Source organism: Schistocerca cancellata, chromosome 12, assembly GCF_023864275.1.
Source record: "Schistocerca cancellata isolate TAMUIC-IGC-003103 chromosome 12, iqSchCanc2.1, whole genome shotgun sequence".
Taxonomy (NCBI): domain Eukaryota; kingdom Metazoa; phylum Arthropoda; class Insecta; order Orthoptera; family Acrididae; genus Schistocerca; species Schistocerca cancellata.
The window spans coordinates 132,324,959-132,352,848 of NC_064637.1; the positions used below are offsets into that span (position 1 = coordinate 132,324,959).

Consider the following 27,890-nt stretch of genomic DNA (forward strand, 5'->3'; position numbering starts at 1 on the left):
ACGTTTCTTGGTAGAGGAGGTTTAAACACTGAATCTTTCACATAACGCCACAGAAAGAAATCGCATGGGGTTAAGTCGGGAGAGCGTGGAGGCCATGACATGAATTGCTGATCATGATCTCCACCACGACCGATCCATCGGTTTTCCAATCTTCTGTTTAAGAAATGCCGAACATCATGATGGAAGTGTGGTGGAGCACCATCCTGTTGAAAGATGAAGTCGGCGCTGTCGGTCTCCAGTTGTGGCACGAGCCAATTTTCCAGCATGTCCAGATACACGTGTCCTGTAACGTTTTTTTTTCGCAGAAGAAAAAGGGTCCGTAAACTTTAAACCGTGAGATTGCACAAAACACGTTAACTTTTGGTGAATTGCGAATTTGCTGCACGAATGCGTGAGGATTCTCTACCGCCCAGATTCGCACATTGTGTCTGTTCACTTCACCATTAAGAAAAAATGTTGCTTCATCATTGAAAACAAGTTTCGCACTGAACGCATCCTCTTCCACGAGCTGTTGCAACCGCGCCGAAAATTCAAAGATTTTGACTGTCATTGGGTGTCAGGGCTTGTAGCAATTGTAAACGGTAAGGCTTCTGCTTTAGCCTTTTCCGTAAGATTTTCCAAACCGTCGGCTGTGGTACGTTTAGCTCCCTGCTTGCTTTATTCGTCGACTTCCGCGGGCTACGCGTGAAACTTGCCCGCACGCGTTCAACCGTTTCTTCGCTCACTGCAGGCCGACCCGTTGATTTTCCCTTACAGAGGCATCCAGAAGCTTTAAACTGCGCATACCATCGCCGAATGGAGTTAGCAGTTGGTGGATCTTTGTTGAACTTCGTCCTGAACTGTCGTTGCACTGTTATGACTGACTGATGTGAGTGAATTTCAAGCGCGACATACGCTTTCTCGGCTCCTGTCGCCATTTTGTCTCACTGCGCTCTCGAGCGCTCTTGCGGCAGAAACCTGAAGTGCGGCTTCAGCCGAACAAAACTTGATGAGTTTTTCTACGTATCTGTAGTGTGTCGTGAGCATATGTCAATGAAAGGAGCTACAGTGACTTTATGAAATCGCTTCAATCATTTGTAATAGCCCTGTATAAAATGCTCTCGCTCGCACGTAACGTAGTATTGTAAATACAAACAAGGGTGGTGAAGATCCCTAACTTAAAAAAAAAAAAAAAAACAGGATAATTTTCCCGAGCGAGCTGTGTGTGATGAATACTGCAGGCATTTTACCGTATTGTTGAATACTGAAGCCACTGACGTTATTAATTACAGTCCGTCGTCTGGTAATCTCTTAGCTTCTTCCTTATCTGATTCCGAGAATACATAACAGTTCTGGAACTGTCATCTGCTACGTTGATAACGAGTCGATCAACAACAGAATCCAAGAAGCCACCCAGGATCCACATTACCTCCTCCTCCACTTCTATGACGTGCCGTTCCATATCCCGCCAACGTTCAGCAGTGACATGTGAAAAAAGCTGCGTGTGTTAGTTCAAGTACATATGAGAGCTTGACGATCTTGTTATTTCTCGCGATAAATCCCTTAACTTGGCTCCACATCAAGTCTGTTGGGTTCCTATTGTAATGGGAAATGTAAAAATTCAGCGTTTGTATAGTGTACTCGACGCTGTAAAAATGATTGTTTTTCTTGTTTCTACGACGCTTTATCACTCTCGTTCGTGAGAGACCACGTCTGTGGTGTAAAACAATGGACATAGCCCAAACAGAGAATGTTCGGTTTCTCATTTTTGTTCTAATAAATTAAACTGTTTGCTTAATTTAAGCAAACTTTGTTAACAATTTTTCGTAAGACATCGCCGGCTTTTGTGACCGAGCGGTTCGAGGCGCTACAGTCTGGAACCGCGCGACCGCTAATCCTGCCTCGGGCATGGATGTGTGTGATGTCCTTACGTTAGTTAGGTTTAACTTGTTCTACGTTTTAGGGGACTGATGGCCTCAGATGTTAAGTCCCATAGTGCTCAGAGCCATTTCAACCATAAAATATCGATAATTAAGAAATTATATTTGAAATGAATTTACGTTTAAAATGAAAACAGGAATTTCGCGTACAGTATGTACAGGGTGTTTCAAAAATGACCGGTATATTTGAAACGGCAATACAAACTAAACGAGCAGCGATAGAAATACACCGTTTGTTGCAATATGCTTGGGACAACAGTACATTTTCAGGCAGACAAACTTTCGAAATTACAGTAGTTACAATTGTCAACAACAGATGGCGCTGCGGTCTGGGAACCTCTATAGTACGATATTTTCCACATATCCACCATGCGTAGCAATAATATGGCGTAGTCTCTGAATGAAATTACCCGAAATCTTTGACAACGTGTCTGGCGGAATGGCTTCACATGCAGATGAGATGTACTGCTTCAGCTGTTCAATTGTTTCTGGATTCTGGCGGTACACCTGGTCTTTCACGTGTCCCCACAGAAAGAAGTCACAGGGGTTCATGTCTGGCGAATAGGGTGGCCAATCCACGCCGCCTCCTGTATGTTTCGGATAGCCCAAAGCAATCACACGATCATCGAAATATTCATTCAGGATATTAAAGACGTCGGCCGTGCGATGTGGCCAGGCACCATCTTGCATAAACCACGAGGTGTTCGCAGTGTCGTCTAAGGAAGTTTGTACCACCACAAATTCACGAAGAATGTCCAGATAGCGTGATGCAGTAATCGTTTCGGATCTGAAAAATGGGCCAATGATTCCTTTGGAAGAAATGGCGGCCCAGACCAGTACTTTTTGAGGATGCAGGGACGATGGGACTGCAACATGGGGCTTTTCGGTTCCCCATATGCGCCAGTTCTGTTTATTGACGAAGCCGTCCAGGTAAAAATAAGCTTCGTCAGTAAACCAAATGTACATGCATATCGCTGTCATCAATCCTGTGCACTATATCGTTAGCGAATGTCTGTCGTACAGCAATGGTAGCGGCGCTGAGGGGTTGCCGCGTTTGAATTTTGTGTGGATAGAGGTGTAAACTCTGGCTCATGAGATGATGCGTGGACGTTGGCGTCATTTGGACCGCAGCTGCAACACGGCGAACGGAAACCCGAGGCCGCTGTCGGATCACCTGCTGCACTAGCTGCGCGTTGCCCTCTGTGGTTGCCGTGTGCGGTCGCCCTACCTTTCCAGCACGTTCATCCGTCACGTTCCCAGTCCGTTGAAATTTTTCAAACAGATCCTTTATTGTATCGCTTTTCGGTCCTTTGGTTACATTAAACCTCCGCTGAAAACTTCGTCTTGTTGCAACAACACTGTGTTCTAGGCAGTGGAATTCCAACACCAGAAAAATCCTCTGTACTAAGGAATAAACCATGTTGTCCACAGCACACTTGCACGTTGTGAACAGCACACGCTTACAGCAGATAGACGACGTACAGAATGGCGCACCCACAGACTGCGTTGTCTTCTATATCTTTCACATCACTTGCAGCGCCATCTGTTGTTGAAAATTGTAACTACTATAATTTCGAAAGTTTGTCCGCCTGAAAATGTACTGTTGTCCCAAGCATATTGCAACAAACGGTGTATTTCTATCGCTGCTCGTTTAGTTTTTATTGCCGTTTCAAATATACCGGTCATTTTTGAAACACCCTGTAATTAGAAACAAGAAGACGTGCATTACTTATAAAAAATGATGATGAATTTTACAGTTACGAGTTATAGGTATTTGAAACTGAACTAAAAAAGACTTAAACCAGCGATCTATGAAGTGCACCCGATTTTTAAGCTACTACGCTACCAATTCTGCTATATGATTAGTGTGTATTAGTATCTCAACTGTATCAAATACATTATCTCGGAAAATTTCAAATCCTATTTTTCTCTGTAATTTTATGAAAAACGTTAAAAATAACCTATTTCTCGGCTCTTTTTAACCGTGTCCCACACGCGTGTTTCATTACGCAGCAGGAAGCAGTCTCAGCGGCTTTCATACTGCGTATCAACGGCGTGACAATCAGAGCAGAACTGTACAGAGACACGATTTTTGAAATAAAAACTACATAGCTAAAGGGTTATTGAGAAAAACGTTGATGGCATTTAATACATTAGAATGTCTTAAAGAAATTTGTTAACATCGAGTATAGATTTTGGTGTCAGGAAGTCATTTATGAAAGTATTTGTATGGAGTGTACCCATGTATGGAAGTGGAACATGGACGATAAATAGTTTGTACAAGAAGAGAATAGAAGGTTTCCAAATGTGGTGGTACAGAAGACTTCTGAAGATTAGATGGGTAGATCACATAACTAATGAGGAAGTACTGGATAGGATTGGGGAGAAGAGAAGTTTGTGGCACAACTTAACTAGAAGAAGGGATCGGTTGGTAGGACATGTTCTGAGGCATCAAGGGATCACCAATTTAGTATTGGAGGGCAGCGTGGAGGGTAAAAATCGTAGAGGGAGACCAAGAGATGAATACACTAAGCAGATTCAGAAGGATGTAGGCTGCAGTAGGTACTGGGAGACGAAGAGGCTGGTACGGGATAGAGTAGCATGGAGAGCTGCATCAAACCAATCTCAGGACTGAAGACCACAACAACAACAACATCTTAAAGTTTCATTTAACGTAAGTTAGTAATAAAATATCCTATACATAAGTAGGACCTACTTCCAAGAGCGGAACACCAGTGTACGTGTGCTAGGGCTCCTAACCAAGCATTATGTTCGTGTTTGTTTACGTCAGGGTTATTCTTATGATGAACAGAGTATAGTCACTCTAGTCTGTTATCAGCGACAAGTAGACTCGTCCCGTGTAGAAAGGAAAGTGGGTACAGGATTCTGCAAGTGTGATAGAGGACTGAAAAAATGGTTCAGAGCACTACGGGACTTAACATCTGGGGTCATGAGTCCCCTTGAATTTAGAACTGCTTAAACCTAACTAACCTAAGGACATCACACACATCCATGCTCGAGGGAGGATTCGAACCTGCGATCGTAGCAGTCGCGCGATCCCGGACTGAAGCGCCTAGAACCGCTCGGCCACAGCGGCCGGCCTGCCGCTAAATGCGCGACGTTTTTGAAAAAAATTTCCGTCAGTAGACCGTAAATTACTGGTCATTTATTCACACAATAATGATACCAGCTGCACAGCTGTTCTTAAATGCATGTTGAAATTACCAAAATGTCGGACCTGCCTAAATGACTTCCGCAGCCATTGGGCATGATCATTATTATATAGATATCAATATACTGAATTGTTACCAGTGAACATTCTTCTGTTTATACATACAATGATGAGCAAAAACATTATGACTACCTCCTTAATAGCTTCTTTGTCCATATTTGGACCGAAATACCTCACTGATTCCCTGTAACAGGTATCAGAAGGTTGGTTGGTTTGTGGAGGTATGTGGCATTAGATGTGTACGCACAGTTCGTGTAATTCACTTAAATATCGGGCCGCTGATTAGCGTGATGGCGCCTGATACCTACCCAGATGGGCTTCATAGGATTTGCATCAGGTGAATTTGGTCGCCGAGACATCAACGAGAGCTAGCTATAATGGTCCTCAAAGCACTGTAGCACGTTTCTGGCTTCAAGACATACTTGTCAAACATGACATCTCCGTCGGGGAAGACATCAAGCATGAAGGGACGCAGGTGATATGCAGCTGTCAGCGTGTAGTCGATCACTACCACAGGTCCCATGCAAGCACAGGAGGATGTCTCCCGTAGTATAACACTGCTACAACCAGCCTGCTTCCGTGGCGCGCTGCATGTTACGAGCCGTAGTTCACCTCGATGACGGCGGTTGCGGAGAGGGCCACCGACCTATAGTGTATTCACCCGAAGAGCCGACACGTTTCCGTTGATCGACGTTCGAATCCCAGTGGTCTCGTGCCCACGGCAATCGTAATTTACAGTGTCGTTCGATTAACATGTGAACACGCAGGGGTGGTCTGCTGCGGAGCTCCATATTTGACACTGTACGATGAACGGTATGCTCCGAAACACAGTGTGTACTACACTCCTGGAAATGGAAAAAAGAACACATTGACACCGGTGTGTCAGACCCACCATACTTGCTCCGGACACTGCGAGAGGGCTGTACAAGCAATGATCACACGCACGGCACAGCGGACACACCAGGAACCGCGGTGTTGGCCGTCGAATGGCGCTAGCTGCGCAGCATTTGTGCACCGCCGCCGTCAGTGTCAGCCAGTTTGCCGCGGCATACGGAGCTCCATCGCAGTCTTTAACACTGGTAGCATGCCGCGACAGCGTGGACGTGAACCGTATGTGCAGTTGACGGACTTTGAGCGAGGGCGTATAGTGGGCATGCGGGAGGCCGGGTTGACGTACCGCCGAATTGCTCAACACGTGGGGCGTGAGGTCTCCACAGTACATCGATGTTGTCGCCAGTGGTCGGCGGAAGGTGCACGTGCCCGTCGACCTGGGACCGGACCGCAGCGACGCACGGATGCACGCCAAGACCGTAGGATCCTACGCAGTGCTGTAGGGGACCGCACCGCCACTTCCCAGCAAACTAGGGACACTGTTGCTCCTGGGGTATCGGCGAGGACCATCCGAAACCGTCTCCATGAAGCTGGGCTACGGTCCCGTACACCGTTAGGCCGTCTTCCGCTCACGCCCCAACATCGTGCAGCCCGCCTCCAGTGGTGTCGCGACAGGCGTGAATGGAGGGACGAATGGAGACGTGTCGTCTTCAGCGATGAGAGTCGCTTCTGCCTTGGTGCCAATGATGGTCGTATGCGTGTTTGACGCCGTGCAGGTGAGCGCCACAATCAGGACTGCATACGACCGAGGCACACAGGGCCAACACCCGGCATCGTGGTGTGGGGAGCGATCTCCTACACTGGCCGTACACCACTGGTGATCGTCGAGGGGACACTGAATAGTGCACGGTACATCCAAACCGTCATCGAACCCATCGTTCTACCATTCCTAGACCGGCAAGGGAACTTGCTGTTCCAACAGGACAATGCACGTCCGCATGTATCCCGTGCCACCCAACGTGCTCTAGAAGGTGTAAGTCAACCACCCTGGCAAGCAAGATCTCCGGATCTGTCCCCCATTGAGCATGTTTGGGACTGGATGAAGCGTCGTCTCACGCGGTCTGCACGTCCAGCACGAACACTGGTCCAACTGAGGCGCCAGGTGGAAATGGCATGGCAAGCCGTTCCACAGGACTACATCCAGCATCTCTACGATCGTCTCCATGGGAGAATAGCAGCCTGCATTGCTGCGAAAGGTGGATATACACTGTACTAGTGCCGACATTGTGCATGCTCTGTTGCCTGTGTCTATGTGCCTGTGGTTCTGTCAGTGTGATCATGTGATGTATCTGACCCCAGGAATGTGTCATTAAAGTTTCCCCTTCCTGGGACAATGAATTCACGGTGTTCTTATTTCAATTTCCAGGAGTGTACTTTATAGAGCAGAACAAGCTTCCGGACCCTATCATCTCTGGAGACTCGTGGACGTCCAACCATTTAGAGCCTAGTGGTAGTCTCGCAGTGCTTCTACCTCTTTCCGTAAATGCTCACGACAGTAGCGCGTGAACATTCCATCAATTTCGCCGTTTTCGAGATACTCGTTCACAGGCTGTCAGCTATAACAATTTGCCTTTTGTCAAAGTAGTTTATGAAACTTCCTGGCAGATTAAAACCTTATGCCCGACCGAGACAAGAACTCGGGACCTTTGCCTTTCGCGGGCAAGTGCTCTACCATCTGAGCTACCGAAGCACGACTCACGCACGGTACTCACAGCTTTACTTCTGCCAGTATCTCGTCTCCTACCTTCTCCTACCTTCGAGATACTGGCAGAAGTAAAGCTGTGAGTACCGGGCGTGAGTCGTGCTTCGGTAGCTCAGATGGTAGAGCACTTGCCCGCGAAAGGCAAAGGTCCCGAATTCGAGTCTCGGTCGGGCACACAGTTTTAATCCGCCAGGAAGTTTCATATTAGCGCACACTCCACTGCAGAGTGAAAATCTCATTCTGGAAAAGTAGTTTATCTCAGTTGTTTCCTCCCTTTGCAGCCCGTATTTTCGGTAGAATGATAGCCTGTCCGTGACTACTCCGCGTACATACTTTCGTTAAAGCGTCACGTGCCCGCTACGTCACTAGCTGCCATCCAGCGTCGCGGTGGGTAGTGGTAATAATGCTGTGGCTTATCAGTGTACATCTACAACAAACACTAGATAAACTACATGCAATCTCTACACCTCCATGGTTACTTTCCGTTCGAGCTCCGATTTCTCTTATTTTATTATGATGATCATTTCTCCCTACGTAGCTGAGTCTCAACAAAATATTTTCGCATTCGGAAGAGAAAGTTGGTGATTGAAATTTCGTACATAGATCTCGCAGCAAAGAACACCGCCTTTGTTTCAGTGCCTGCCACCCTAACTCGCGTATCATATCAGTGACACCCTCACACCTACTGCGCGATAATACGAAACGAGCTGCCCTTCTTTGCTCTTTTTCGATGTCCTCCGTCAATCCCACCTGGTAAGGATCCCGCACCGCGCAGCAATATTCCAGTAGAGCACGGACAAGTGTAATGTAGGCTGTCTCTTCAGTGGGTTTGTCCTATCTTCTAAGTGTTCTCCCAACAAAGCGCAGTCTTTGTTTCGCCTTCCCCACAATATTATCTATGTGGTCTTTCCAATTTAAGTTTCTCGTAATTGTAATTCCTAGGTATTTAGTCGAACTGACAGCTCTTGGATTTGTGCGATTTTTCGTATACCCAAATTTATCGGATTTCTTTTAGTACCCACGTGGATGACCTCGCACTTTTCTTTGTTTAGTGCCAATTGCCACTTTTCGCACCATACAGAAGTTCATTCTAGATCATTTTGTAATCGGAATTGATCGTCTGATGATTTTACTAGACGGTAAATTACAGCGTCATCTGCAAACAATCTAAGGGGGCTGCTCAGATTATCACCTAGATCATTTATGTAAATCAGCAAACAGCAGAGGGCATATGACAGTACCTTGCTGAACGCCACATATCACTTCTGTTCCACTCGATTATTTACCGTCTATCACTACTGAGAGAAAATCACGAATCCAGTCACATAACTGAGACGATACTCCATTTGCACGCAATTTGATTAATAGTCGCTTGTGAGGAACGGTATCAAAAGCCTTCTGGAAATCTAGGAATATGGAATCGATCTGCCGGCCGAGGTGGCCGAGCGGTTCTAGGCGCTACAGTTTGGAACCGCGCGACCGCTACGGTCGCAGGTTCGAATCCTGCCTCGGGCATCGATGTGTGTGATGGCCTTAGGTTAGTTAGATTTAAATAGTTTAAAGTTCTAGGGGACTGATGACCTCAGAAGTTAAGTCCCATAGTGCTCAGAGCCATTTGAACCATGGAATCGATCTGACATCCCTTGTCGACAGCACTCATTACTTCATGGGAATAAAGAACTACCTCTGTTGCACAAGAACGATATTTTCTGTATCCGTGTTGGTTATGTATCAATAAGTCATTTTCTTCAACGTGATTCATTATGTTAGAGTACAGTATATGATCCAAAATCCTACTGAAAATTGAGGTCTGTGATATGGGTCCGTAATTCAGTGGGTTACTCCTACTTCATTTCTTGAATATTGGTGTGACCTATGCTACTTCCAAGTCTTTAGGAACAGACCTTTCGTGAAGTGAGCGTTTGTATATGACTGCTAAGAAAGTCGCTATTGTGTCTGCATACTCTGAAAGGACCTTGACTGGTGTACCATATAGACTGGAAGACTTGCCTTTCTTAAGTGATTTGAGTCGTTTCGCAACACATAAGATACCTACTTTTGTGTCGCTCATGCTAACAACTGTTCTGGTTTCGAATTCTGGAATATTTACATCGTCTTCTTTCGTGAAGGAATTACGGAAAATTGTACACTCCTGGAAATGGAAAAAAGAACACATTGACACCGGTGTGTCAGACCCACCATACGTGCTCCGGACACTGCGAGAGGGCTGTACAAGCAATGATCACACGCACGGCACAGCGGACACACCAGGAACCGCGGTGTTGGCCGTCGAATGGCGCTAGCTGCGCAGCATTTGTGCACCGCCGCCGTCAGTGTCAGCCAGTTTGCCGTGGCATACGGAGCTCCATCGCAGTCTTTAACACTGGTAGCATGCCGCGACAGCGTGGACGTGAACCGTATGTGCAGTTGACGGACTTTGAGCGAGGGCGTATAGTGGGCATGCGGGAGGCCAGGTGGACGTACCGCCGAATTGCTCAACACGTGGGGCGTGAGGTCTCCACAGTACATCGATGTTGTCGCCAGTGGTCGGCGGAAGGTGCACGTGCCCGTCGACCTGGGACCGGACCGCAGCGACGCACGGATGCACGCCAAGACCGTAGGATCCTACGCAGTGCCGTAGGGGACCGCACCGCCACTTCCCAGCAAATTAGGGACACTGTTGCTCCTGGGGTATCGGCGAGGACCATTCGCAACCGTCTCCATGAAGCTGGGCTACGGTCCCGCACACCTTTAGGACGTCTTCCGCTCACGCCCCAACACCGTGCAGCCCGCCTGCAGTGGTGTCGCGACAGGCGTGAATGGAGGGACGAATGGAGACGTGTCGTCTTCAGCGATGAGAGTCGCTTCTGCCTTGGTGCCAATGATGGTCGTATGCGTGTTTGGCGCCGTGCAGGTGAGCGCCACAATCAGGACTGCATACGACCGAGGCACACAGGGCCAACACCCGGCATCATGGTGTGGGGAGCGATCTCCTACACTGGCCGTACACCACTGGTGATCGTCGAGGGGATACTGAATAGTGCACGGTACATCCAAACCGTCATCGAACCCATCGTTCTACCATTCCTAGACCGGCAAGGGAACTTGCTGTTCCAACAGGACAATGCACGTCCGCATGTATCCCGTGCCACCCAACGTGCTCTAGAAGGTGTAAGTCAACTACCCTGGCCAGCAAGATCTCCGGATCTGTCCCCCATTGAGCATGTTTGGGACTGGATGAAGCGTCGTCTCACGCGGTCTGCACGTCCAGCACGAACGCTGGTCCAACTGAGGCGCCAGGTGGAAATGGCATGGCAAGCCGTTCCACAGGACTACATCCAGCATCTCTACGATCGTCTCCATGGGAGAATAGCAGCCTGCATTGCTGCGAAAGGTGGATATACACTGTACTAGTGCCGACATTGTGCATGCTCTGTTGCCTGTGTCTATGTGCCTGTGGTTCTGTCAGTGTGATCATGTGATGTATCTGACCCCAGGAATGTGTCAATAAAGTTCCCCTTCCTGGGACAATGAATTCACGGTGTTCTTATTTCAATTTCCAGGAGTGTATTTAGTAACTCAGCTTTAGTGTCATCATTATTGGTAACATCTGCTGTAAAATCAGACTCCAAATTTTCTACAAGTATACTCCGTGTATGGACAGCAAATCAACCGAGAAACTTCCACTGAAGACGCAGCACGGAAAAGTCTCACAGGTCACCGACTTGAACTTCTAAGGAGAAACCATTCAACCCACAGCATTGAACACAATCTTCAACACAGAAAAAATATTGAAACAGCAAAGGGCGTACAAAGTGACACGGCAACGCTAACACAAAACAGTTGTACGTCGTAATGCAAAACTACGGCACTACACCACGGTTGTTTTGCCATAAGCCTTGTATGCGACAGAACACATGTTTAGTAGGGCGATGACAAAATTTCATAATGGCTGGAAACTAGACAGGAATATTTTTACAAAAATCTATGGCGTTGTTTTCCAAGGAGGATCTCCGGCAGACGACCTACAAAGGAACTCTACGAACACATCACAGATAAATTCAGGAAAAGACGTCTACAATTCTGCGGACATCTATGTAGGATGGATGAAAAGAGACTCACAACGAAAATTTTTAGCATTGTTAATGCAAGCAAATTAAAGATCAGTTGGATAAAAGAAACACAAGACGACCTACAACAGTTGAAAATACAAAAGAAGAACAGAAGGCAGAAAACAGTCAGAAGGAAAATAAAAAAAAAAACAAGAAACTTGAACAAGTCTCAGCGAAAGAAACAGAGAAAAACTGACTGACGAAGTGAAGGACGAACGCAGCGAATTAATGAAGAGCCTTTGGTGAAGAAAAGAAAAGGGAAAAGCTGTGATTGGTTTACGTCTCACGTTCTCCTTAAAGATATGATAGAAAATGATTGAAGCTGTGATTGATTGAAGTTGCACGTGCTCCTAAAAGGAAATAATCGAGAATTACGTTTCGTTTTGAAATAAAAAAAATTGAAGAAGTAGGCATTTCTGGGCAATTTCATTTGTACATGAAAGCCTGTACTTCAACCTACTTTTCTACATAATTCACACCAATATTAAGGAACTTGTCGTATCATACAAGCAGTTGTGAATACATCCTCGCAGAAATCTGTCGTTTGATCATAACTTTCGAAAATTTGAACGTGCTGCAACAACTGCATGGATCACACTTCTTCGTACATACGACCGATGGCATGGTAGGGAAATGGATGAGAGCTTTAAAAGTATGTCTTATGAATGTGCATGGTAAGGAACGAAGTGGACAATTTTGTCACTACTGACGACTTGGTGGAAGGAGATGGAGGTGGTGGTGGTGGTGGTGGTGGTGGTGGTGGAGATTAATGTTAAACGTCCAGTCGACGGTGAGGTCATTAGAGACGGAGCACAAGCTCGGATTAGGGAACGATGGGGAAGAAAGCGGCCGCGCCCTTTTGAAGAAACCATACTGGCATTTGCTTGAATATATTTAGGGAAATCACGGAAAACCTAAATCAGTACGCCAATTTCGTGCAGAAAGTTGATGAAAAAGTGAGAGAGAACAGGCACTTTACGATTCCGACATTACGTGATGAGTTTCCCAAAGTGTCGAGAACTGTGCCTTACGCGATTGTTAACAGGACCTTCAACTTATCGACAGTTATGCTCAAGCTTCAGATGTCTACCATGATGGTATTCAAGGCTGGTTGCACGAATATGATAAGTGCCTTAATATTGGTGGACGCCGGGCGCTGTGGCCGAGCAGTTCTATGCGCTTCAATTCGGAACCGCGCTGCTGCTACGGTCGCAGGGTCGAATCCTGCCTCGGGCATGGATGTGTGTAATGTCCTTAGGTTAGTTAGGCTTAAGTAGTTCTAAGTTCTAGGGGACTGATGACCTCAGATGTTAAGTCCCATAGTGCTTAGAGCCATTTAATATTGGTGGGACTATGTAGAAACGTTGATGAGAGTAGAGAGTAGAGATTTTCACGCAAAAATAAAATTCCTAAGAAGTTATTTCAAAACGGTAGAACTTTATATATATATGTGTGTGTGGGTGGGGGTTGTAACTTTTTCGAAGACTGCTATAAATTTATTTTTATATTTTATATGTATTCAGAGAATGTCTAACATTATGTTGACTAACACACACTCTAGAGATGTTATCAAGTCTGTAACGACAGTACCAGAAAACATGACATGAGGATGAAGTTCAATCGGTAAATAGTGATTAACTATTAAAATAGATTCATAACAGCCTTTGAAAAATTTACAGAAACGAATGAGAAGCCACAAAGCTCGCTGTTAGCTCATAAAGGCCAGTTGCCAAGAGCAAAAGAATACACAAATAGAGCGCTTTTTCGCCGCAGAGATATAAAAGCGAAGTTGCTGTGTGTGCAGTATCGCGTAGGTGGATTAAACAAGAATACAACCGTTTTGTTTGTAGTGTCCGAAATTGGTATGTTTTTTGTCTGAAGTGTGGACTGTAATATTAAAGTTATTCCAGACAGCAGTCCTCCTCGAATGGAACACATATGCAGCTGTGTGCATTGCATTAATTAATTTTCGTCATACACACTCCACAGTCTCGCAACACTCGTCTATCGTACTGAAAAATAAAAAGAAATAGAGCACGACTAGTATTACGCTCCTGTATGCTTTGGTAAGACAGAGTCGACGGGTGTAGAGGGACAGCAGTGGCACAGTTCTAACAAGGGGAGGGTCTGACGAGTGAGTCACCGATATTGGTCAAGTTTTACAAATGTTCTATACTGAAAATAAAGGGACATGAGTTACGGATTTTTTCTTGACACTCCGTAGCTTTTGAAAAAAATGTTTGTCAAAGTTCATGACTGAAAATCATACACCCTACAGGAGTTTGGTTGGGATACCATTCCGCATTAGCCTCTTTCACCTGGTCTTGCGCCCTCAAATTTTCACTTTTTCCGTTCTCCACCGAGCAACCTTCAAGGAACTTCCTTTCTGGATGAAAATGCGCTCCGAACGAATTCTTTGCATCAAAACCACGTGATTTAGTCTACGGTTGCAGAATCTAAAACTTACTCCAGTGTTGGCAGACTGTTGTAAATAGTGAACGAGGATATATTATTTACGACTGAAGTACAGAGTTATTACAAATGATTGAAGCGATTTCACAGCTCTACAATAACTTTATTATTTGAGATATTTTCACAATGCTTTGCACACACATAAAAAAACTCAAAAAGTTTTTTTAGGCATTCACAAATGTTCGATATGTGCCCCTTTAGTGATTCGGCAGACATCAAGCTGATAATCAAGTTCCTCCCACACTCGGCGCAGCATGTCCCCATCAATGAGTTCGAAAGCATCGTTGATGCGAGCTCGCTGTTGTGGCACGTTTCTTGGTAGAGGAGGTTTAAACACTGAATGTTTCACATAACCCCACACTGAAAACAACTTTCGCATTGAACGCATCCTCTTCCATGTGCTGTTGCAACCGCGCCGAAAATTCAAAGCGTTTGACTTTGTCATCGGGTGTCAGGGCTTGTAGCAATTGTAAACGGTAAGGCTTCTGCTTTAGCCTTTTCCGTAAGATTTTCCAAACCATCGGCTGTGGTACGTTTAGCTCCCTGCTTGCTTTATTCGTCGACTTCCGCGGGCTACGCATGAAACTTGCCCGAATGCGTTCCACCGTTTCTTCGCTCACTGCAGGCCGACCCATTGATTTCCCCCTACAGAGGCATCCAGAAGCTTTAAACTGCGCATACCATCGCCGAATGGAGTTAGCAGTTGGTGGATCTTTGCTGAACTTCGTCCTGAAGTGTCGTTGCACTGTTATAACTGACTGATGTGAGTGCATTTCAAGCACGACATACGCTTTCTCGGCTCCTGTCGCCATTTTGTTTCACTACGCTCTCAAGCGCTCTGGCGGCAGAAACCTGAAGTGCGGCTTCAGGCGAACAAAACTTTGAGTTTTTCTACGTATCTGTAGTGTGTCGTGACAATATGTCAATGAATAGAGCTACAGTGACTTTATGAAATCGCTTCAATCATTTGTAATAGCCCTGTATATGTCATGTGTGTCTGTTGTGTTATTTAAACTTACGCAAAAACCAACTTACGCACCAATCGAAAAATATGGGGCCAAAGTTAATAATGTTACAGATACTAAAGTTTCGTGCTGAAGCTTGGGTAGCCGTCATTCAATGCAGAGACAAGTCGGGGTCTAGCAGTCAAGGCATTAGGCTACCATGCTACTGGTCCGTGTCCGATTCTTCGTCGTGGCGTTTTTATCATTGGATGTTTCTTTTCGTAGTCGCCGCGCGAAGTGGCCGGGCGGTTTGAGGCGCCATGTCACAGATTGCTTGGCCCCTCCCGCCGGAGGTTCGAGTCCTCGCTCGGGCACGGGGGTGTGTGTTGTTCTTAGCATAAGTTAGTTTAATTAGTGTGTAAGTCTAGGGACCGATGACGTCAGCAGTTTGGTCGCTTAAGAATTCACACACATTTGAACATTTTTTTCGTTATCTCTGATAAACTGATACTGAGACCACTTTTCTTTCATTCTTTTTTGAGTAGGATGTGTGATTAATAAATAAGTGTATATAATGTATTCAATTACACTGAACCGCCAAATAAACTGGTACAGGCATGCGTGTTCTATTACAGAGATATGTAAACAGGCAGACTATGGCATTGTGGTCGTCAACGCCTATATAAGACAACAAGTGTCTGGGCAGTTGTTAGGTCGCTTACTGCTGCTACAGTAGCAAGTTATCAAGATTTAAGTGAGATTAAACGTGGTGTTATAGTCGGCGAATGAGGGATGGTACACAGCATGAACTGGCCGCTTTACCGTACGACCATTTCACCAGTATACCGTGAATATCAGGAATCCTGTAAAACATCAAATCTCCGACATCACTGCGGCCGGAGAAAGATCCTGCAAGAGGGGCTAACGACAACTGAAGAGAATCGTTCAACGTGACAGAAGTGCAGCCCTTCTGCAAATTGCTGCAGATTTTAGTGCAGGGGCATCAACAAGTGTCAGCGTGAGAACCATTCAACGAAACATCATCGACATGGGCTTTCGGAGGCGAAGGTTCACTCGTGTACCCTTGATGACTGCACGATACAAAGCTTTACGCCTCCACTGCGCTGTGGATGACTGGAAACTTGTTGCCTGGTCGGATGAGTCTCGTTACGAATTGTATCGAGCGGACAGACGTGTACGGGTATGGAGACAACCTCATGATTTCATGGACCCTGCATGTCACCAGGGGACTGTTGAAGCTGTTGGGGCTCTGTAATGGTGTGGGGTGTGTGCAAAAAATGTTCAAATGTGTGTAGAATCTTATGGGACTTAACTGCTAAGGTCATCAGTCCCTAAGCTTACACACTACTTAACCTAAATTATCCTAAGGACAAACACACACACCTATGCCCGAGGGAGGACTCGAACCTCCACCGGGACCAGCCGCACAGTCCATGACTGCAGCGCCTTAGACCGCTCGGCTAAGGGGCGTGTGCAGTTGCAGTGATATGGGACCCCTGGTATGTCTAGATAAGACTGTGACAGGTGAAACTTAGGTGAACGTCCTGTTTGGTCACCTGCATCCATTCATGTCAATTGTGCATTCCGACGGAATTGGGCAATTCCAGCAGGACAATGCAGCACCCCAGACGTCCGGAATTGCTGCAGAGTGGCTCCAGGAACAATCTTCTGAGTTTAAACACTTCCGTTGGCCACCAGACTCCGCACACATGAAAATTATTGAGCATATCTAGGATGCCTTGCAAGGTGCTGTTCACAAGAGATCACTACCCCCTCGTACTCTTACGGATTTATTGACAGTCCTGCAGGATTCATTTTTTTTTTTTTGCACGATTCATGGCGTAAATTCCCTCCAGCACTACTTCAGACATCAGTCGACTTCATGCTATGTCGTGTTGCGCCACTTCTGCCTGTTCGCTGGGGGCCTACACGATTTTAGGCAGGTGTACCAATTTCTTTGGCTCTTCTGTATATAATGTATTGAAAGTTATTTCCATTGAGATACGTGACTCGCTAGATAGGACTTTCGTAGATGAAGACGCTGAACTGACCTACATCGTGAAAGTGATATCACCGAAATGTACCCTCTGTGTCAACTGATTGACGTTTACTATTTACGACAGGTAAAAAATTTTACCGCAAAACTCCAAAATCTTGCTACATCACATCAGAGTAGAGAATTAAAAATACGGCCGACGCTTCCAAATGGTTCAACTGGCTCTGAGCTCTATGCGACTTAACTTCTGAGGTCATCAGTCGCCTAGAACTTAGAACTAATTAAACCTAACTAACCTAAGGACATCACACACATCCATGCCCGAGGCAAGATTCGAACCTGCGACCGTAGCGGTCACGCGGGTCCAGACTGTAGCGCCTAGAACCACTCGGCCACCCCGGCCGTGGACGCTTCCAAAATTCATGCGTTGGTCCATAAGCAGTTGACCACGCCTGTCTTTCAGAATACGCTTTTATACACTTTGTACGCATTCAAATTATATGATAGACCTCTTTTTAGCAATATAAATGAGATATGTTATCCACGAACAATGTATCGGTAAACATCTCAATGTGGCGAGATTTCGTTAGTCTGTTGCCCATCGTGCGAGAAATACTTATGTTTTGCGGGATTCTGTGATAAGTTCCACCACACTAACTGCTAGAACGCTCACGAATAGATGATCAGTAGGGTTACGCAAGAATGTACTTCAGGCATATTTTTGTACTATGCCTCCCGATGTTTCACTTAAAAAAATAAAAAATTAAAAGAAGGTACAGAATAGTATTTTGATTGTCACAATATTATCAGAATATGGAATGAATAAAACGCCACGACTAAGAATCAGATGGTAATCCCCATACTGTATTAATAAAAAAGTTTGTTTTTATATGATTTTTCGATATTTTCCTTCATCAACTTCGAACACGATTTTTTAAAAAAACTAGGCAATGTCTAGCAAGGCGTTGAAACTCCTGTTTATTTTCCACCAACTTAGACCCCGGTACGTCGCTCGCGTCTACTGTAGAGATCTTTTTTTTTCTTTAATGGAATTTTTACGTTGTTCGGAAACTGCAACACCTAACTTTTCACCCTAATCAAAGCCATTGAAGGATGGTCTTTTCCTGGTGAACTTCTGATCAAGTAACGATTCTAGTAGATGGAGTCCAAAGTCTTTGTTCATCATGTCTTTTGCATTATTGTACAGGTATTTTTATAGAAAGTTTCATTCGTGAAACTTCTCGTCCCGTATCTGACAGCGTCAAGGGTTTGAATTTCCAAAAAACGCGCTATTATTTATTTATAGCTCAGAAGTCATATACTAGTTTTTATAGATGTAGGTTTGAAAATGTTTCAGTCGTTTCTTATGATTCACTTTCAAAAAATTTTCACCTACTATTTTATTCCCTTAGTAGATGAATTTCGAAATATGTCAACCACGTTTTTTTTTAATTTCTGACTGAGAAACCAAATCCCAATTTTTGTAGTTCTAGTTTCAAAATTGCCTTAATAGCAACATATTTTCAAAAAGCCCCTCATCCCCTGTTTTATCCCTGTAGGAATGGGCTGGACAATGGTGAGTCACTGAATTAATCTGACCCTATTTTACGACCTTAGTGGTGAATTTCCAAAAACAGTGAGACAAGTGTTTTTTTTCTTTGCTAATCGAGAAACCAAACATTAAGTTTGGAAAAATGTAGCTTTAAAAATGCTTTCACAACGAAATATTTTCATAAAATGTTTCTTGTCCTATTTCACCCCATTCGGGGCTGAATTTTCCAAAGTGAGTGAAATATGTATTTTTTTATTTCTAACAGAGAAGTCAATAACGAATTTTCGTAGAGTTAGCTTCAAACATGATTGCATAATGAAATATTTGTATAAAATCTTCCATGGCGTATGTCGACCCTTATGGGTTGGATGTCAAAAAACACTGAATAAAGTATTTATTTGTAATCGAGAAATGAAATGCCAATTTTCGTAGATACAGCTTTACAAATACTTTAGGAGCTCTTTAATAATTTATTTTACAAAAGCTTTCATCCACTATTTCATCCCCTTGGAGTTAAATTTTTAAAAATACTGGAACACGTATTTTTTGTTTCTGACCAAGGAACCAAATTTCAATTTTCGTATGTCTGACTTCAAAATTTCGTTAATAGCTACATATTTCCAAAAAATACTTTCATCCTCCATTCCACACCCATAAGGATGTAATTTTGAAAAATCCCGTGTTGAACTACGCCTACAGTAGGGGATCCACACTATCTCCAAATATCTAGTTTCTATCCTTAGAGGTCTGGGCTGAGGTATGGTGTGAGAGAGTGAATCAGTCGGGACAGTATCTTTTGTATATAGAGATACATAACATTCTTGAAAAACTTGATTGGAATCGGTGACCAACATTTCAGACACTCCCCTTGCCGGACTCGTCATACTCGGGGAGCTGCAGTGCGAACAAAGGAAGCACGATGTAAGAGCGGCGCCTTAATTTGTAAAGTATGCAACCCGCGACACTGTGCTCGCAGTGGTTCGGTTCCTCGCCTCCTGCCTTCCCCACTGTCAGTCGGCGTGCGGCAGCCACGCAGGGGCGACAGCTTTTAGCTTCCCGCCTGCCGGCAAGGCGGAGCGCCTACGCTCGCGAAACGCCTTCCACCCACACCACCCCCGACAGGTGGGCTGCGGCAGGGAGAGGCGGGGTGTCGCGGGCGCTGGCGGGGGACGGCGCGCCTGTGCGCATGCGCGAAATTCGCCTATAAAAGCCGGCGCGGGCCCAGGCGCTGCGCTACTTCGTCGCGCGCCGCTCTGCCAGCAACAGCAGACCTGCACAGATAAACACACCAAACCAACCACCTGTCACTCGGCACCCCTCTCTGCGCAGCGATCGCGGCCAGACGTCGACGGCCGACGCATCCTCCACGCGACAGCGCGATTCCCGCGTGCCAGTCTCCGCAGGTAAGCCGCAATATCCCTCACCACTACAAACTGGGGAAAAATTAATCTCGATCAAATTAATATTTTAGATTTTCTTATCGAAACCTTAATAGTTTCATGTGCTACACAGAGATAGTGAATGGCACATTTTTCACGAATGATTTTGTGTATATATGCGCCCTATCATCAGCGTTTCATATATTCACTCGAGGTTTTTTCATTGTGACGTGACCTTGCAGACGTTCAACATTATCTCCCTCAGCTGCATCTACTTTGCCAGGTCATGATCAGAAACCTTGACGGAATGTTAGAGACCTCGCGATGAAACTTTCGCTCTGAAATATTAATCGGAAACAGAAACTTCAAAAATATGTAACAGTTTCATTTGCTAAGACATTGTCAGTAACGAAATTTTTATCTGATGTTCACATTTTACATGAAAGATCCTCTAAAAGTTGCTTTTATTATTATTATTATTATTATTATTATTATTACTAAGACTACTAATTATTATTATTATTATTATTATTATTATTCAAACTTGCTTGCCAGGGCAGTTCGGTCATTGGCGACAATCATCTGCGGCCAGAGCATTTGTTGTCAATGGCTATTTAAATGCATCATCTACTTAACCTCTTATTGTAACATCTTACTAATAAGACTTTAATGATACGCATCAAAGTTGCACAGTACCCAAGCTCTAACGATGAAATTTAGGCTACCTTTCTTAATAGCTTGATCAAGTTTTTATTCAAAAAGAGCACCGATAATGACTCCTGATTCTAACAGAGTATTAATTCACTGTCAAGATGATCAGACAAAATTGTTGTAATTATCTGTTTAGTTAGTTTTAGCAACTTATCTTCAGGTAGAATAATTTCTTCCGCTATGGCAATAGTAAGTCTGCTAGTTGAAAATGTTGTAGGGCATACTAAATAATATAGTTTGAAATAGTTTTTCTGACATATTCAGTGAGTGCTCTCTCTACAATCATAGTGGGTAGAATTTAAAGTGCTGGTAATTTTTGACACACAGCTGCCGATAACCGAAGCTGATATTAGTACCCTGTTATTTATTCAAACTTTTTGCCACACAAATTTTGGATTTTATTGCTCATTCTCTGCAGCTGTGACATGCATTGTCAACAGGTAATACATCATGTACGCAGTTCCTTGTTATTATCTCTTACTTTGATCGGTTCCCGTGTTCGATTCCCGGCGGGGTCAGGGATTTTCTCTGCCTCGTGATGGCTGGGTGTTGTGTGCTGTCCTTAGGTTAGTTAGGTTTAAGTAGTTCTAAGTTCTAGGGGACTGATGACCATAGATGTTAAGTCCCATAGTGCTCAGAGCCATTTGAACCATTTTTTTTACTTTGATCTTCATCATACACATCAAAACTGCACAGCTACAAAGCTTCATTGATACATAACTTATTTAGCTTTCATGTGAAAGAAAACCCATGACTTCATCTTATTTCAACACAAAATGAATTCACCATCAGAGCGATAATATAATTTTTTGTCGATTGCTGTGTTCCGTTCTTTAGCAAACCATATTGAAGTCGAATCACTCCTTCCTCTGCCATAAATCGTATGTATTCACCGATGATTTTGTGTGGCATTCTAACCAGGGGACCACATTGGAAATCAATTTTTTTGTATTTATGGTGCGTGAAGTTCAGAACTCAAATATTTATCCTCCAAAACAGTTCGAAGCACCTCTTAAGTATTCTCGAGAAATGACCATCTTACGCTAAAGGAGGTTCGGTTTCTCCCGATAGGCCTTCTGCCTGTGTGGTGGAAAGCTTGTCTGCCCTGCTGAGGTTTTAGGTTCGATTTCCAGCTGGTGCAAATTTTTAAACGAGTTGCCTGTCGTATTAGTAATTCCGTGACGTTTAAGAAATACAAAGGTGGGAAAAATCAGTAGTGCTCGAGAATGCCTATCGATGGTTCGATTCTTGTTTCGATTATTTTTTTCCATTCAATTCTGGCAACTACTCATTTAATTATAAAATTTATCAAATAAATGTTAATTAACAGATAACAAATTGCTATTCTGATGAAAAATGGGCGCCTTATAAATTGTAATTACATATAGCACACAAAAATACAGTTTTAATTGCAAATATAAATTCTTAGTTACTGATTTCTTATCAAAGAGTGTTTAAATTAAATGAATAACAAGTTAAATTATTTTTCATCCTTACGTATTTTACACTGAAGGGAAATCTTCTTGGAACATGCACATTTGTTCATAATTTTGCCAGAACTGTGAATCGAACCCGCGCCTCGTACCTGTTAGGCTGGCATTCTACCACACAGCCACGCATGTCGAGAAAAATCGACCTTGCTTTAGTATATTAAGGAGGACAGGAAAAGTTCAAAGCAGATTTTGCCGGTAACTTGCGAGAGGTGCGTCTAACTGCTTTTTGTTGACTGATATATATATCAGTACACACGCATATCTACATTCCAGTCATGCTACTTTCGTTGATATATATACTGATATATATATATATATATATATATATATATATATATATTACTGATATATATACTGTTGCCATGTGGTCCATTTGTAAGTAAAACAGACTGCCGAATGAAATAGAGTACCGTATGACATACTCAGTCACTTTCTGGTGTCATGGCGAACTAGTGACAAGATTACAAGACAGTTTGCTAAAACAGAGACTCGTGTTATCAGAAAAATTTTGTTTTCACTTCATGGCAGTGAATAAATCTGTGTTTGCTACGTAAAGTGTATGAAGTCCATATTGCTTTATCGTCTGTCACTAGAAAGGCTAGTAAAATTTTAAAGAAGAAAAAGTTAAAGTTAACAGCATTGTAAGAGTTAATATGGTCTATTAATCTGACTATTGCATACGTGTACCTTAATATTTCAGTATACCAAGATCTTTCAAAGTTTCAATTTTATGTATATCAGAAAGTCAATTTATGAGTTTATAGACAGAATGCAGCAAATAAAGACGACATACTCTGTTAAAACTTACGCATTTCTCATGTCGATATACTTTATTCTAATATAGAAATTTATATTCAGTATCACAGACAAAAACTGACATTGTTATTAATTTAAGTCACCAAAATAGCATCTGCAATTTTTTTTAAATTCCTTTTTGGCCTTTGGACTGTCACTTCTGTATCCAGTCACCAAGATTGCAATTTCGGCCATAGGGCCAATTTCATATAAAATTTGTTGTGTTTAATTGTACGTCATAAACTTTTGAGCAAGCATTTTCAAGTATGTATATGCATTTCATGCCATTTCTTCTGCCTATGAATGTGGGACCACGGTTGATACTGGAATCCTGGTGATTAGAAATAAACCTGACTAATAAGTTTGTGTGTGTGTGTGTGTGTGTGTGTGTGTGTTGACAAAGACCACGGGCCGAAAGCTTTAAGTGTGAAAATCCTTTTGTTGTGCCTATCTGAGACTCAGCATCTACGCTATATGGTGAGTAGCAACTTTCCTTCTCATAATATTGTTACATTCCATCCTGGATTATCCATTATTTGAGAAAAATCTTGCCCTTAGAGAAAAATTACATGGCTGTGGACCACGGTCAAGAAACAGAACCGATCGAGAAATATATCTGAACTCTCGTTACTGCATACGAATAAGATGAAACAATTTTTGTTTGATGAAATCTGCAACATATTAAACCTCTATAATTTTTTCCTGCTATAAATTGTTTTTGAAAGTAGCATGACCGAGCGAGGTGGCGCAGTGGTTATCGCATTGGACTCACATTCGGGAGGACGACGGTTCAAGCCCGCGTCTGGCCATCCTGATTTAAAGTTTTCGTGATTTTCCTAAATCGCTTCAGGCAAGCCGACTTCCTTCCCCATCCTCCCCTAATCTCATGGAACCGATGACCTCGCTGTTCGGTCCCCTCCCTCAGATCAACCAATCAACGAAAGCAGCATGACTGGAATGTAGATATGCGTGTTTAATTTACTCATGTGAGATGCCTTCAGTTTTCCGAAAGGAAACAAAATAGTGCATGTATCATATTAAAAAAAAAAAAAAAAGATGGCACCCTCCAGGCGTTTCCAATACTTTTCACCTCATCTTCAGGCGAATGTAGTAAATCTCCATATGAGTTCTTAGGGCATTGTATATAACAATTACTGTAGCATTTGCTTATAAGATATAACGGAATCACTGTAGGTAATTACAACACGAACATCTGAAACACTGGAAGTCACACAGAAATAATTTATGGAGGAATGCCTTATACTTAATTTAGTTTTGCTAGTCTGCGGAAATTGTCTGTTATTTGCAAGTCTATATTTCAAGAGTGTTGCAGATGCTCTGAAATTTTTGCTCGCACGTAATTTTCGTTGCTTTTTAACACTTTAAGAGGGTTAACACACAAAGTAATTACGGACGGCACACGATGAATCGCGTGAAAATTTCGCCCCTTTTATTTCTTGAAATGTTAAAGGTATAAAAACGGAGCGCGCATAATTTCCAGATTTCTGGAAAGCGCTACACTGTCCCCCCACCCCCCCCACCACCCTGCAGGCTGCTGACGAAGGTCCGAGCATAGGGAGCAAGTACTTAACTATGTGAGTGACTCGAAGACTTCTCAAGTAATGAAACCCAGTACGTTGTCCTCAACGGCGAGTGTCCATCAGAGACAAGGGTATCGTCAGGGATGACCCAGGGAAGTGTGGTAGGAAGTCTACTATTCTCTATATACACTCCTGGAAATTGAAATAAGAACACCGTGAATTCATTGTCCCAGGAAGGGGAAACTTTATTGACACATTCCTGGGGTCAGATACATCACATGATCACACTGACAAAACCACAGGCACATAGACACAGGCAACAGAGCATGCACAATGTCGGCACTAGTACAGTGTATATGCACCTTTCGCAGCAATGCAGGCTGCTATTCTCCCATGGAGACGATCATAGAGATGCTGGATGTAGTCCTGTGGAACGGCTTGCCATGCCATTTCCATCTGGCGCCTCAGTTGGACCAGCGTTCGTGCTGGACGTGCAGACCGCGTGAGACGACGCTTCATCCAGTCCCAAACATGCTCAATGGGGGACAGATCCGGAGATCTTGCTGGCCAGGGTAGTTGACTTACACCTTCTAGAGCACGTTGGGTGGCACGGGATACATGCGGACGTGCATTGTCCTGTTGGAACAGCAAGTTCCCTTGCCGGTCTAGGAATGGTAGAACGATGGGTTCGATGACGGTTTGGATGTACCGTGCACTATTCAGTGTCCCCTCGACGATCACCAGTGGTGTACGGCCAGTGTAGGAGATCGCTCCCCACACCATGATGCCGGGTGTTGGCCCTGTGTGCCTCGGTCGTATGCAGTCCTGATTGTGGCGCTCACCTGCACGGCGCCAAACACGCATACGACCATCATTGGCACCGAGGCAGAAGCGACTCTCATCGCTGAAGACGACACGTCTCCATTCGTCCCTCCATTCACGCCTGTCGCGACACCACTGGAGGCGGGCTGCACGATGTTGGGGCGTGAGCGGAAGACGGCCTAACGGTGTGCGGGACCGTAGCCCAGCTTCATGGAGACGGTTGCGAATGGTCCTCGCCGATACCCCAGGAGCAACAGCGTCCCTAATTTGCTGGGAAGTGGCGGTGCGGTCCCCTACGGCACTGCGTAGGATCCTACGGTCTTGGCGTGCATCCGTGCGTCGCTGCGGTCCGGTCCCAGGTCGACGGGCACGTGCACCTTCCGCCGACCACTGGCGACAACATCGATGTACTGTGGAGACCTCACGCCCCACGTGTTGAGCAATTCGGCGGTACGTCCACCCGGCCTCCCGCATGCCCACTATACGCCCTCGCTCAAAGTCCGTCAACTGCACATACGGTTCACGTCCACGCTGTCGCGGCATGCTACCAGTGTTAAAGACTGCGATGGAGCTCCGTATGCCACGGCAAACTGGCTGACACTGACGGCGGCGGTGCACAAATGCTGAGCAGCTAGCGCCATTCGACGGCCAACACCGCGGTTCCTGGTGTGTCCGCTGTGCCGTGCGTGTGATCATTACTTGTACAGCCCTCTCGCAGTGTCCGGAGCAAGTATGGTGGGTCTGACACACCGGTGTCAATGTGTTCTTTTTTCCATTTCCAGGAGTGTACATAAATGTTATGGCCGACAGGGTGAGAAACAGTCTGCGGCTGTTTCTTTATGATGCTGTGATGTACGAGACAGTGTTGTCAGTTACTAAGAGGATGTATGATGACGTTGAGGAGAATTTCTGGTTGGTGTCATGAATAGTAGCTTTATCGAAAGACAGAGAAATACAGATGTGTAGGAAACACCATCCCGTAATGGCCGAATACAGCATTAGTAGAGCGCTGCTCGACACACGGCGATTAAATATCTAGGCGTAACTTCGCAAAACGATATCAAATGGAACGATCACGTCAGATTGGTAGTCGGGAAGGCGAATGCTCCACTCCGTTTTATGGCGAGTATTTCTTCGGAAAGCGATGTCCACGTGTTAAGGAGACGGCGTATAGATCGCTAGTGCGACGCATTCTTGAGTACTTTTGGAGTGCTTGGGATCCCAACCAGGTCGGCTTAAAGGAAGACATTGAAGCAATTGAGAGGCGCGATGCTAGATTTGTTACGGGTAAGTTGGATCAGCACGCAAGTATTACGGAGATGCTTCGCGAACTCAGAGGTGAATTCCTGGAGGGAAGGCAACGCTGGTTTCGTGAGGCACTGTTCTGGAGATCTAGAGGACCGGCATATGATTCTGACTGCAGAACGATTCTATTGCCGGTAACGTAGGTTTTTGCCTAAGGATGACGAAGATGAGAGAAATTGCGGCTTGAAGAGACGCTTATATTTTCGTGTTTTCGTGAGGCACTGTTCTGGAGATCTAGAGGACCGGCATATGATTCTGACTGCAGAACGATTCTATTGCCGGTAACGTAGGTTTTTGCCTAAGGATGACGAAGATGAGAGAAATTGCGGCTTGAAGAGACGCTTATATTTTCGTGTTTTCGTGAGGCACTGTTCTGGAGATCTAGAGGACCGGCATATGATTCTGACTGCAGAACGATTCTATTGCCGGTAACGTAGGTTTTTGCCTAAGGATGACGAAGATGAGAGAAATTGCGGCTTGAAGAGACGCTTATATACAGTCGTTTTTTCCCTCCAGGTGGAACAGGAGACGAAATGATTAGTAGCGCTAAGGGTTCCCTCCGCCATGCACCACAGCTGGCTTCTGGAGTATGTATGTAAATATACACTATGCGATCAAACGTATCCGGACACCTAGATGAAAATGAATGAAAAGTTCGTGGCGCCCTCCATCGGTAATGCTGGAATTCAGTATGGTGTCGGCCCACCCTTAGCCTCCATGATAGCTTCCACTCTCGCTCGCAGGCATACGTTCAGTCAGGTGCTGGAAGGTTTCTTGGAGAATGACTGCCCATTCTTCACTGAGTGCTGCACTAAGGTGAGGTATCGATGTCGGTAGGTGAGGCCTGACACGGGGTTCCAAAACATCCCAAAGGTTCCAGAATGAGATTTTCACACTGCAGCGGAGTGTGCGCTGATATGAAACTTCCTGGCAGATTAAAACTGTGTGCCTGACCGAGACTCGAACTCGGGACCTTTGCCTTTCGCGGGCAAGTGCTCTACCA

At 44.7% G+C, this 27,890-nt stretch overlaps 1 protein-coding gene across 1 annotated transcript in view; it reads left to right on the top strand.

The window, feature by feature from the left end:
- The first annotated feature begins 20,091 nt into the window (after positions 1–20,091).
- LOC126109630 (corticotropin-releasing factor-binding protein) overlaps positions 20,092–27,890 on the top strand; it is a 1,121,590-nt gene continuing 1,113,791 nt past the window's right edge. Inside the window, exon 1 of the mRNA XM_049914676.1 lies at positions 20,092–20,244. The gene's annotated coding sequence lies outside the window, so the exon portion shown is untranslated. The remainder of the gene's footprint in view (positions 20,245–27,890) is intronic.